The 12,336-nt window shown below is 47.0% G+C and overlaps 1 protein-coding gene across 6 annotated transcripts in view; it reads right to left on the bottom strand.

Annotated features, from left to right (window-relative positions):
* Positions 1-12,336, bottom strand: part of SUGCT (succinyl-CoA:glutarate-CoA transferase) — a 1,840,030-nt gene that overhangs the window by 1,556,652 nt on the left and 271,042 nt on the right. The gene's annotated exons all lie outside the window — the stretch shown is intronic.

Genomic DNA, 12,336 nt, shown 5'->3' with positions numbered 1-12,336 from the left:
TACAATTGATTAACCTGGCACCCCTTTACGTGCACTGAGGGACTTTGATGCTATACTCAAATCACATAGAGATAGGCCCTTTAACTATGGAACTTGCTAATCACCACAGCCACACACCTTTTGTTCATTTTTTTGAGGCAGGGTGGCATTATATAGGGTAGATGCATCAACCAGGTGATTAGCAATGCGGGAGTGGTTCAACAAGATAATTGAAATTCACTGCCTGGAATATTTGAGGTACAGTGAAGGGCTAGATATGGAAGTCTTTGAGGAGACATGGAGGGATTGGGTAAAATATAAGTACTCACTCCAGGCGGCCGAGGTATGGGGAATATAGCTTGATGCCTTATTGTGAATATAGAAACTAGACGACTAATACTAATTAGTGTAAATGAGTAGGATGAGGATCGGAACAGATAGAAGTAACGATAATGGGGGGGGGGGGCAGGGGTTAGGACAGGGGGAATGGGTGGGGGACTACGGGGTAGGGGAGGGGGGGTTGGTTTAGGAAAGTCACTGGGGATAAATAACTCCTAGAGGTAGATTTGTATTCCTGTTTTTCATATCATTACGAGTAACTGGTTAAATAAAGAACGATAATGTCACAATGATGTGAATACGTAAAGGGATGAGATTGAACTGTAAAGTTGAAACTATATCTCCTACATAACACTTCGCTGAAGTGGCAAAAAAAAAAAAAACAGGTGATTAGCGGTTTTCATTCTTCTTCCCCATCCATTTACCACTTTCCTGTCTATATTTAGTTTTTGGAAATTATATTATGCTACCCTAGTCACAAATGCGTTTTATGCCCTGAAATGTCTCTGACCATTCTGCCCTGTGCTAGTATTCATTTGAATGGAAAGTGAGCCCAGTCTGGTTAGATCTGCTTCATTCCCCAAATTTCAAGCAATTAATAGCCCCTTCCACTTGGTTTGGAACAAGCTAAAAGTTTTTCTACATGGTCTGTTGTTCTAAAATATCTCTACAGTAGAGTGAAGAAGAGATGGGAAACATCCATAATGGCGTGTGTTACAGATTAGGAGAATTACCATATATACAGTATCTATGTTCAATGATTATAATACAGAATAAGGTTAATTTACAGTATAATTAGCAGATGGTGGCTATTGCTGTATATATCCATATTAAATAATATATACTATGTTATATTAAACAATACAGTACTGTGAAAAAGTATTTATCCCCCTTCCTGAGTTTTTATTATTATTATTATACAGGATTTATACAGCGCCGACAGTTTACGCAGCGCTTTACAACATTAGGGCAGACAGTACAATTACAATACAATTCAATACAGGAGGAATCAGAGGGCCCTGCTCGTTAGAGCCTACAATCTAGGAGGGAGGGTCAAGTTATACAAAAGGGTAATAGCTGTGGGGGATGATCTAATGGAGAAAATAGTGCAGTTGTTAGATGGAGGCAGGATAGACTTCTCTGAAGAGGAAAGTTTTCAGGGATCGCCTAAAAGTGGATAGTTTTATATTTTTTTCATATTTGTCACACTTAATGATTCAGATCAATAAACACATTTTAATATTGCACAAAGGTAACCCAAGTAAATACAAAATGCAGATTTTATATGATGATTTCATTTATTAGGGAAAAAAGCTGTCCAAACCTGCCTGGCCCTATGTGAAAAAGTAATTGCCCCTAAACCTAATAACCGGTTGTGCCACCCTTGGCGGCAACAACTGCAATCAAGCTGTCATTTATCGGGTGTGACCAGAGCTGTGTGGACTGCAACAGAGTAACCCAAACGTATGTAGGTGATAAAGTAAGTAATTTATTAAGATAAGTGAACAATATAAAAATGCAACCACCTCCAATATCACACAGTGCACGACAAATCAATACCAAACAAGACCCACAAATAATAATAATAATCAGACAAGAATATACAGCAAAAGGGAATACCAGAATCGTAGTCTTTAGCCAGGCCTGGGTCATAAATGGGAGATCAGCAGATAGGCAGCAAGGAGTAAGACAGACAGGGAGAAGGTGGAAGGGATCAGGCTGCAGGGCAAGGATACAGGATAGACAGGAATAGGAACAGGTACAAATACAGGTTCAGGGTACAGGGATCAGGTTCAGGATCAGGTTCAGAGCTTTCAGGTCAGGGCACAAGGACGACACCAAGGCAAGGTGTGTGTGAGCTTGCCGGGTATTTGTACCATTTCCTGCAATCAGGCTCAGGTGATGCCTGACTGCAGGAGGTGATATTGGCTCCATACTGCCAGGAAACACCCGCTGGTGGATGCCAGTACTGCGGCTCAAAGATCACATAACACCAGCAGGGGAAAGCTCCCCTGACAGTTCCAAACTGCCAGGAGACACCTGCTGGTGGACATTAGTACTGTGCGCCAGATGTCAGATAGTGCCATCGGCAGGTGGAACCTTTCCTGACAGTACCCCCCCTCAAAGGAGAGACCTCCGGACGCTCCAACTTGCCGCTGCTGGGGAAAGTCAATGGCGTCAAGCCGGCAGCAGGCAGAGTCACATCAAGCTGTGCATGAGGAAGGTCCATGGCTTTAAACTTGGCAACGGCAGAGGCACCTCAGGCTGGGCAGCGACACATCAAGCTGGGCAGCGAGCAGTGGTACATCAAGCCAGGCAGTGGGCACATTGAGCTGGACAGCAGACACAGACACATTAAGCTGGGCAATAGGGACATCAAACTGGGTAGCTAGTACAGGAACCTCAAGCCTAGTAGCAGGCACATCAAGCACATCGAGCTGGGCAACAGACACATCGAGCTGGGCGGCAGACACATCGAGCTGGGTGGCAGGCACATCGAGCTGGGCGGCAGGCACGGGCACATCAAGCTGGGCAGCAGGCACGGGCACATCAAGCTGGGCAGCAGGCTGGGCAGCAGGCACGGGCACATCAAGCTGGGCAGCAGGCACGGGCAAATCAGGCTGGGCAGCAGACAGAGGCAAATCAGGCTGGGCAGCAGACAGGGACACATCCGGCTGGGCAGCAGACAGGGGCACATCCGGCTGGGCAGCAGACAGGGACACATCCGGCTGGGAAGCAGACAGGGACACATCCGGCTGGGCAGCAGACAGGGACCCATGCAGCTGGGCAGCAGACAGAGGCACATCAGGCTGGGCAGCAGGCTCCAGGTCGTCTGGCAGGGCAGCAGGCTCCGGGTCGTCTGGCAGGGCAGCAGGCTCCACAGGCCGGGAAACGGGCACCGGAAGTTCAGACCGGGAAACGGCATGTAAACTTCAGATCGGGATACGGGCACCGCAACCTCAGACTGGGAAACGGGCACCGCAAGCTCAGACCAGGAACACTGGCACTTCAGGCTGGAACACTGGCACTTCAGGCTGGAACACTGGCACCTCAGGCTGGAACACTGGCACCGGGATTTCAGGCTGGGATAGATTGGCTGGTATGGAGGCAGGTTGGGTTACTAGCAGGATCAAATGGGTAGGAAAGAACTTCCGTCTCTTTTTTGGTTTAGCTACTGAAGTCCTGTAGGTAACTACAGGGCTGTAGGTAAGGGATGAAGCAGACTGGAGAGGAGGGTTGAAATATGGCAGGGAAGAGGAAACAGTAGCTGGGGGAAGTTCTTGTGGGATTGTAGGCAACCGAGAAGAGGCAAGTGGGTTAAAGGCAGGATAGCTGCAGGGAGCAGAAACTGGATATTGGCATTTGGTTGGAAGCAGCGTGTACTGGGCTGTGACTGAGGTTGCCATGGGTGATGGGGAAAAAGACATTTGGGTAGGCAGGTGTCTGATGGCAGAGGTGGTTTGTTGTGGGTTGGCTGGGGCTGATTGCATCATATCAGACCATGCTGAGAGTATTGGTTGCACAAACTGCAGTTTTAATTCTCCCTGTCTAACAAAGGACTGAACAGACACAACGCACTCTGTTATCATCTGTTGGGAACAGGCAGAGTAGTGCTCATAAAAGTATGTGGGATCATCTTCGAGAAGCCACACCAGAGATACAACCTGATTAATACTAAAAGGGGAGAGAAATCATCATGGCCCTTTGGAATACAGGGCAGGGCCAGCTCTGTACAAATTTGGATTATAAGCTGCACCTCCCTAAACAGTATACATCCCTGATCGACCAGGAAGTGAGCCAAACAAATAATTTCTAATAGCTGGTCACTAGTCCATTCTTTCAATGTCTGGCGGCAATATTCACTACTCTCTGACACCAGCAAATAAACAACCTCATCGGCATTCGTGTTTTAGCAAAACAAACTGAACCAAAATGGTTCTGTACAGCCACTTCTGGTCAGGGTTGGCTTTGGTGTACTGTCACGTATTGGGTGTGACCAGAGCTGTGTGGACTGCAACAGAGTAACTCAAACGTATGTAGGTGAAAAAGTAAGTAATTTATTAAGATAAGTGAACAATACATAAATGCAACCACCTCCAATATCACACAGTGCACAACAAATCAATACCAAATAAGACCCACAAATAAGAATAATGAGACAAGTACATACAGCAAAAGGGAATACCAGAATCGTAGTCTTTAGCCAGGCCGGGGTCATAAACGGGAGATTAGCAGATGGGGGGCAAGGATTAAGACAGACAGGGAGAAGGTGGAAGGGATCAGGCTGCAGGGCAGGGATACAGGATAGACAGGAACAGGAACAGGTACAAATACAGGTTTAGGTTCAGGGTACATGGATCAGGTTCAGAGCTTTCAGGTCAGGGCACAAGGACGACACCAAGGCAAGGTGTGTGTGAGCTTGCTGTGTATTTGTACCATTTCCTGCAATCAGGCCCAGGTGATGCCTGACTGGAGGAGGTGATATCGGCTCCACACTGCCAAGAACCACCCGCTGGTGGACGCCAGTACTGCGGCCCAAAGATCACATAACACCAGGAGGGGAAGCTCCCCTGACGGTTCCAAACTGCCAGGAGATACCTGCTGGTGGACATTAGTACTGTGGAACTTTTCCTGACACAAGCATTTGCAATAACTGAAAAGGAGTCTTTCATTTTGCTGTGGAGGAATTGTGGCACACTCTTCTTTGCATAATTGTTTTAATTCAGCCCCACTGGAGGGTTTTCAAGCATGAACAGCTTGTTTAAGGTCATGCCACAGCATCTCAATCAGATTTAAGTATGGACTTTGACTAGGCCATTCCAAAATATTATTTGAGCCATTCAGAGGTGAACTTTCTGGTGTGTTTAGGATCATTGTCCTGCTGCATAACACAAGTGTGCTTGGGGTCACGAACTGATTGCCAGACATTATACTTCAGGATTTTCTGGTTGAGAGCAGAATTCATAGTTTTATTAATTATGGCAAGCCGTCCAGGTCCTGAAGCTGCAAAGCAGCCCCAGACCATCACATACCACCACTATGTTTGACTGTTGGTATGATGTCCTTTTTATGAAATGCTGTGTTAGTTTTATGCCAGATGTAACGGGACGCACACCTTACAAAAATTCAACTTTTGTCCCATCGGTCCACAGAATATTTGCCCAAAAGTCCTGGGGATAATCAACGTGTTTTTTGGCAAATGTGAGACAAGCCCTTGTGTTCTTTTTGGTCAGCAGTGGCTTTTGGGTTAGAACTCTCCCATGGATGCCATTTTTGCCCAGTCTCTTTCTTATTGTTGAATTATGAACACTGACCTTAACTGAGGCAAGCGAGGCCTGCAGTTCTTAACATGCTGTTCTAGGTTCTTTTATGACCTCCTGGATGAGTCGCTGTCATGCTCTTGGAGAAATTTTGGTAGGCCGGCCACTCCTAGGAAGGTTCACTACTGTTCTAAGTTTTCTCTATTGGTGGATAATGGCTATCACCATGCTTTGCTGGAAATGGCTTTGTAACCCTTTCCAGACTGATACATGTTACTTTTGTTACTTGTTACTTTGTTTCTCATCTGTTCTTGAATTTCTGTGTTGCTTTTTTAGATCTTTTAGCCTAGGTTCACACTGATGCGGGTTTGAAATCGTGCAAATTCAGCTGAACTTGCACAATTTCAAACCAGCAATGCAGTCCAACTTAGAGGGCGATTTGACAAACATCTGTGCGGGTTCATGCACAGATGTCTATTCAAATGAATCCCGAAGTCGCCAAAAGTAGTACAGGAACTACTTTTGGGAATCAGATTGGGGGTTCGGACAGTGCCATTGCCGACAATAGCCGCCAATTTGACATGTCAAATTGCATGCCAAATCGGCCCAATGTGAACGTGGGCTTAGCGTGCTTCACTTTATCAGAAAGCTTTTATTTAAGTGATTTCTTGTTTCAACAGGTCTGGCAGTAATCAGGCCTGGGTGTGGTAAGTGAAAAGCTGCTTTCCAAAAATCAGATTAATTAAAGGTTATTCATGATTTAGCAAGGGGAGAGGAGGCAATTAATTTTTCATATAGGCAGTGGCGTCACTAGGGTTGGTGTCACCCGGTGCCGAAAAAATTGGTGTCACACCCTCCTCCACCAACTACCTCAGTACAGACCCCCCCCACTAACTACAGACCCCACTCCATCAATATAGCCCCCCTCCCTCAGTACAGACCCCCTTCCATTAATATAGACCCCCGCTCAGTGCAGACCCCCTTTCCTCAGTATAGACCCCCCACTAAGTACTGCCCCCCTCCCTTATTGCAGACCCCCCATCAGTTCAGACACCCTCCCTCAGTGCAGATTCTGCAGACCCCCCTCCATCAGTATCAACCTCCCACCTCAGTGCAGACCCCCCCATCAGTACATACTCCCCCCTCAGTGCTGACCCCCATCAGTATGGAATCCCCCACTCAGTGTAGACCCCTGCCCATTAGTATAGAATCCCCCCTCAGTGCAGAGCCCCCATTAGTATAGAATCCCCCCTCAGTGCAGAGCCCCCATTAGTATAGAATCCCCCCCTCAGTGCAGAGCCCCCCATTAGTATAGAATCCCCCCTCAGTGCAGAGCCCCCCATTAGTATAGAATCCCCCCTCAGGGCAGAGCCCCCATTAGTATAGACACCCCCCTCAGGGCAGAGCCCCCATTAGTATAGACACCCCCCCTCAGTGCAGAGCCCCCCATTAGCATAGACACCCCCCCTCAGTGCAGAGCCCCCATTAGTATAGACACCCCCCCTCAGTGCAGAGCCCCCATTAGCATAGACACCCCCCCTCAGTGCAGAGCCCCCATTAGCATAGACACCCCCCTCAGTGCAGAGCCCCTTATTAGTATAGACATCCCCCCTCAGTGCAGAGCCCCCATTAGTATAGACATCCCCCTCAGTGCAGAGCCCCCATTAGCATAGACACCCCCCCTCAGTGCAGAGCCCCCCATTAGTATAGAATCCACCTTCAGTGCAGAGCCCCCATTAGTATAGACATCCCCCTCAGTGCAGAGCCCCCATTAGCATAGACACCCCCCCTCAGTGCAGAGCCCCCCCATTAGCATAGACACCCCCCCATCAGTGCAGAGCCCCCATTAGCATAGACACCCCCCCCTCAGTGCAGAGCCCCCCATTAGCATAGACACCCCCCCTCAGTGCAGAGCCCCTATTAGCATAGACACCCCCTGCACACACACATACATAAAGTTTACAGACCTCAGAACAACGCGGATGATACACACAGCCGTGTGTGTCCCTCGGGCTCCCCCTCCTCTTGTGGAAATGTAAACAGAGAGGAGGGGGAGGCGGCTTCAGTCCGCTGCGCTGAGGGACACAGCACAAGTCCGGACGGAGGAGCAGATCAGGGCAGCGGGCAGTGTAAGCGGTGCGTGCCGCTACCTACGGGTGTCACCCCTCTGGCGGGTGTCACCCGGTGCGGCCCGCACCCCCCGCACCCACCTAACAACGCCACTGCATATAGGGCCAGGCAGGTTTGGACAGCTTTTTTCCCTTAATAAATAAAATAATTGTTTAATAACTGCATTTTGTATTTACTTGGGTTATTTTTGTGTATTATTAAAATAGTTTTATGATCTGATGGCAAATAAGGGAAATGACCAGGTATAGACTCGATGACCCAGAATTTGAGCTCAGTAAAGGACTTGTGTAAGGTGGCAAAGTGCCTAGGGACACAATGTTTTGTAGTACCCTCTTCCTCAAATCTACAATGCTCTCCAAAATTGGCACATAGTGTTCTAATGGTTCTGCCTGCATACAATAGTGTGTATGGACAGTAAACTACATACTTTGAGGAACAATTCTCAAAAGGTGCGGATGTGGTACACCTTGCCATTAGCAGTAAATGTTTTTTTTGTTCATGCAACACATGCTTGCATGTACGGCATGTCTTTTTCTTGCATCGGAACATGCTAGTGAGACACATATTATAGGGCATGCAGGAACGTATTATCAATTCAAATCCATTAGTGCAATCCTCCCCTGTGGTCAACATAAACAGGTTGTTAATAAATTTATATATCTCGAGGTATATACTACAACTGGCCCTAAGCAGTATTTAGAGCTTAACTTTGCTCCCTACTTACAGGTGTTCAGGGCAAATGTGAAATCTGGTGTCGGCTTCCTCTTTCTGTTATTGGCTCTTGTAATCTGCTTGAAATTATATGGATGCAGCAACTTATATAGCTATATACAGGGCTTTTTTTCTGGGGTAACTTGGTGGAACTCAGTTCCACCACCTCTGGCTCAGACCCTTTGGTGCCTGCTCAGCACAATCACTTGTAAACACAGAAGTCTGGTTTCTGTGTTTACAGTGACAGCCCTGCACTCTGTGTGTAACCCCCATGAACTCTGCACTCTGTATGTAATGCAATCCTGATATTTAATGCCCCTTTAGGACCCTTCTACTGTTTGTGAAATGTGAGCACACCCACTATTTGATGTGATTTGGAGGGTGTGTGTGGGGAGGGAGGAGGGGTTTTGGGGGGCCGTGGTTGAGTTCCAGCACCTATTGTTTGAGAAAAAAAGCCCTGGCTATCTATATATATATATATATATATATATATATATATATATATATATATATATATATACACACACAGCGGGTAAAACAGGTATGGAACACGTCACCATTTTTCTAGGTAAAATAGGATTTTTACGTCACTTACCTGTAAAATCCTTTTCTTTGAGTACATCATGGGACACAGAGTCAAGCTAATATTCATTACCTGCTGGGTTAAACTCTATCATTAGGCGAATGGACACTGGTAGACGAAAGGTCCTCAGACAGGAGTGATCCCCTATATAACCCCTCCCATACAGGAAGTACTTTAGTTTTGTAGCAAGCACTAAATCCTCAAAAAATAGGGGAGGAATCTCTGTGTCCCTTGATGTACTCAAAGAAAAGGATTTTACAGGCAAGTATGACGTAAAAATCCTATTTTCTTTTTCATACATCATGGGACACAGAGTCAGGCTAATATTCATTACCTGCTGGGATGTCCCAGAGCAACAGACTTGAGGAAAAGGAGACACCGTGCCAAACAATAGCCATCAGAACCAGCCTGAAGTACACTGCAGCCAAAAGCCGAATCCTCGGCTGCTCGAACATCCACTTGATAAAATTTTGTAAACGTATGCACTAGGGGTGCACCAGATGGAAATTTTGGTGCCAAAACCAATACCGAAAATGAAGGCTGCACTAGGCTGAAAACCAATACTGAATATGACAGTTTTTAATAAATATTTATATTATTTTTATATATTATTATATTGTGTTCAACTTTTTAATTAATATCATCAATTTAAATTAATATGAATTTATTGTTTGCCATTATTGGCACCTTTAGTGTAAAAATGGTCAAGAAAAATGCAGTCTGCAGCACTAACCATCTCTTGTATCATGTCTGAAATCTCTTACTTAACCTCCCTGGCAGTATGATTATGTCAGATTTTTGCGTCTCAAAGCGGTACAATTGTTTTGCATAGAAATTTGGCGTTTTATATTGTAGGCCTGTAATACTTAGCAATAACACACTTAAATCTGTCCAAACAAGAGTCTAGTAGACATCCCGGGTATGATAAAGTTTGAAACACAAAATCATAAATTATAATATAGCATATAACTATAAATAATTATAAAAAATAATAATATAATAATAACAAAATTAATTTCCCCACGATTCACTATCGCTCAATTCTGCAAGTGTTCTGATTTACTATTGCTGTTTTCTAGCTGGTCTAAAACCGCTTTTGACGTAAAGGGACACTTTTTGGTTGCTATGGACAATCTCCATTTTCCAGGCAGAAAGAACAGTTTATATAATTTAAAACTGCATGCAGGGCATTGGACAAAGCACTAGGGACAAAAGGGAGGTGAAATTATTTCATACAGTAATGTAATCTGTAAGATTACAGTGTACTGTATACAACGCTCACAGGGAACGGAGCCCGGCACACAGAGGCATCGGGCGGAGGACACAGCCCGCAGACACAGCGGGGGGACATCACAGGATCCTGGGGACAAGGTAAGTAACCTGCACCAGGATCCTGCAATGCAATCCCGAGTGTGGCTCGGGGTTACCGCTAATGGTACTGAAATATAACCCGAGCCACACTCCGGAAAACTGCCAGGGAGGTTAAACTTAAACACATTGCTAATAGTATTAGCAAAATTTCCATTCAATGCACCTCTAGCAGAAATGATACAGGAGATGGTCAGAGACTGCAGATATGATACAGGAGATGGTCAGAGACTGCAGATATGATACCGGAGATGTTCAGAGACAGCAGACACGATACCAGAGTTGGACAGAGAATGCAGACTTGATACAATAGATCAATGCAGCCTCACCAATGTTCATCAAATGCAGCCTGCCTATGCCCAGCAGCCTCACCAGTGCCCGTCATATGCATCCTGCCTGTACCCAGCAGCCTCACCAGTGCCCGTCATATGCAGCCTGCCTGTGCCAGCAGCCACACCAGTGCCCATCATATGCAGCCTACCAGTGCCCGTCATATGCAGCCTGCCAGGGCCCATCATATGCAGCTTGCCAGTGCCCAGCAGCCCCACCAGTGCCCATCATATGCAGCCTGCCAGTGCCCATCATATGCAGCATGCCAGTGCCCATCATATGCAGCTCACCAATGCCCATCATATGCAGCTTGCCAGTACCCAGCAGTCCCATCAGTGTCCATCATATACAGCTTGCCAGTGCCCAGCAGCCTTACCAGTGCCTGTCATATGCAGCCCAGTAGTGCCCGTCATATGCAGCCCACCAGTGCCCATCTTATGCAGCTTGCCAGTCCCCAGCAGCCCCATCAGTGTCCATCATATGCAGCTTGCCAGTGCCCAGCAGCCCCACCAGTTCCCATCATATACAGCTTGCCATGGCTCAGCAGCTTTACCAGTGCCCATCATATGCAGCATGCCAGTGCCCGTCATATGCAGCTCACCAATGCCCATCATATGCAGCTTGCCAGTACCCAGCAGTCCCATCAGTGTCCATCATATACAGCTTCCAGTGCCCAGCAGCCTTACCAGTGCCTGTCATATGCAGCCCAGTAGTGCCCATCATATGCAGCCCACCAGTGCCCATCTTATGCAGCTTGCCAGTGCCCAGCAGCCCCATCAGTGTCCATCATATGCAGCTTGCCAGTGCCCAGCAGCCCCACCAGTGCCCATCATATACAGCTTGCCATGGCTCAGCAGCTTTACCAGTGCCCATCATATGCAGCCTGCCTGTGCCCGCATCAGCAGCGATCTCCGTGTCTCACAGAGCTGGATTTGAATTGCCCGGGCCGCAGTAACAATGTCCCACCTCCTTTAATCACATCACACTGATTCAATATTCCACCATTGGATCAGTGTGCTGTCTATCACAGGAGGCGGGACATTGTTACTGCGGCTGGGCAATTCAGCTCAGTGAAACACGGAGATCGCAGCGAGGGGAAGAGAAGGAGGGAGGAGAGGAGGAGGGAGTGGAGGACTGTGCGTGCCAGAATGACACTCCCGCAATGGGCGGCACCCGGGGCAGACCACGCCCCCTTTCGGTATCGGCTGTTTTTTTCATTCGGCCGAATGAAAGAACACAGTTTTCAGCCGATAATTTTCGGCGGCTGAAATTTCAGTCACTTCTAGAATGCACTGAAGACCAGGTAGCAGCCTTACAAATCTGAGCCACAGATACATGATGGCGAAAAGCCCAGGAGGTTCCTACACCCCTGGTAGAATGAGCTCTCATCCTAAAGGGAGATCTTTATGTTTCAGACCGTAGGCCTGAATGACCAATTGACGGACCCAATTGGCAATGGAAGCTTTGGGAGCTGCCTGCCCTTTCTTGGGTCCTTTTGGAAAAACAAAAAAAAGAGTCTGATCCCCGGATCTCTGCAGATCTAGACAAATAAACCCTGACTGCCCAGACAACGTCCAAAGAATGCAGTCGTCTCTCTTCCGCCGAATGAGGCTGAGAGAAAAAAGAAGGCAAAAT

The sequence above is a fragment of the Aquarana catesbeiana genome, linkage group LG05, assembly GCF_042186555.1.
Source record: "Aquarana catesbeiana isolate 2022-GZ linkage group LG05, ASM4218655v1, whole genome shotgun sequence".
Taxonomy (NCBI): domain Eukaryota; kingdom Metazoa; phylum Chordata; class Amphibia; order Anura; family Ranidae; genus Aquarana; species Aquarana catesbeiana.
Note: the sequence above shows the minus strand (reverse complement) of the source record. Positions and strands in the feature narration are given on the sequence as shown.